At 41.2% G+C, this 1006-nt stretch overlaps 1 long non-coding RNA gene across 1 annotated transcript; it reads right to left on the bottom strand.

Moving 5' to 3' along the window:
• Positions 1–441: 441 nt before the first annotated feature.
• LOC114578913 lies at positions 442–931 on the bottom strand. Its single transcript, XR_003699825.1, has 3 exons — positions 763–931; positions 542–660; positions 442–460 (listed from the first exon to the last, which is right to left on the bottom strand). It is a non-coding gene; the product is annotated as an uncharacterized LOC114578913 (long non-coding RNA).
• Positions 932–1006: the final 75 nt, after the last annotated feature.

The raw sequence follows: 1006 nt of genomic DNA, 5'->3' as shown, positions 1-1006 counted from the left end.
TGTTATCGGATGCTGAGCTATTCGTTCCAATTCCATCTTGCGTTCTACCTGTTCTGCAACTTCATGTGTGTTGTTTTCCGGATCGTCGGCATTCTCTAAGTGTTATGCTTCCTCTGAGACCTGCGAAAATATTGATCTTGCTCATAAAACTTAACATCCTCCTCCAGATCAATCTTCCATCTTCATCGGCATTAATTCTTCTGCAAATTTGGTGGCTTCTGCGAAAATTTTGGCTCTAGTCTTTATATATTGCGGGTATTCGCGTTGGTCGCTCTAAATTCTGAAAAAAAGATAGCGCCCAATCCTAAATCTCCCTGGTCTGGGGAAACGGGTCGTTTACGAGGTTTACGCAAGCAATTGACTGTTAAACCCATTCCACGTAGAGCAACCTAACACATCGTTGTGATCGGATTCCACATCGCAATAATTTCTCATCCGGCATGCACTTTCTGTAAACATTCTAAGTCAAGTATTTCGCAAAAAACACTTCAGAAATACAAATTAAAATTATAGATTGCAACGAAATGGTACAAAATCTTACCAGGGCAAGCTTTCTGTAGGCCACGCGGATTTCGGCGAGGGAAGCGTTGCGGCGGATCCCCAGGAGGGAGTAATAAGATTGATAGGTGGCCGATCCATCCGCCGATTCAGCCTCCATCGCTGAAAAAAGTAGATCGATCTTAATGAAGAAACGATAGGACGTATGGAATCTGCATCAATAAATTGGGTGGAAGAAGAACAAAGAGAATTGATGTGTGGTACCTGGAAGCAGAGGCGTTCTTAGAAAGAAAATATTTTTCTTTTTATCGCTTTTCTTTTCCAAAGGTATGCAGAAAATATCTAACCATCCTGTGGTTTAAACCATGATGTACCGAACCTCGAGGACCCAGTGAAGGTTCGAGAGTTTCCTTTGGTAGATATTTTCAAATCCAGAAACAAAATGACAGAAGATGAGATATTATTCACGAAATGCCATTCGATGGGTATAATTAAAAATATGCTTGGT

This window comes from Dendrobium catenatum, unplaced genomic scaffold, assembly GCF_001605985.2.
Source record: "Dendrobium catenatum unplaced genomic scaffold, ASM160598v2 original_scaffold_216849, whole genome shotgun sequence".
Classification (NCBI taxonomy): Eukaryota; Viridiplantae; Streptophyta; class Magnoliopsida; order Asparagales; family Orchidaceae; genus Dendrobium; species Dendrobium catenatum.
This window is presented reverse-complemented; position numbering and strand designations above follow the sequence as displayed.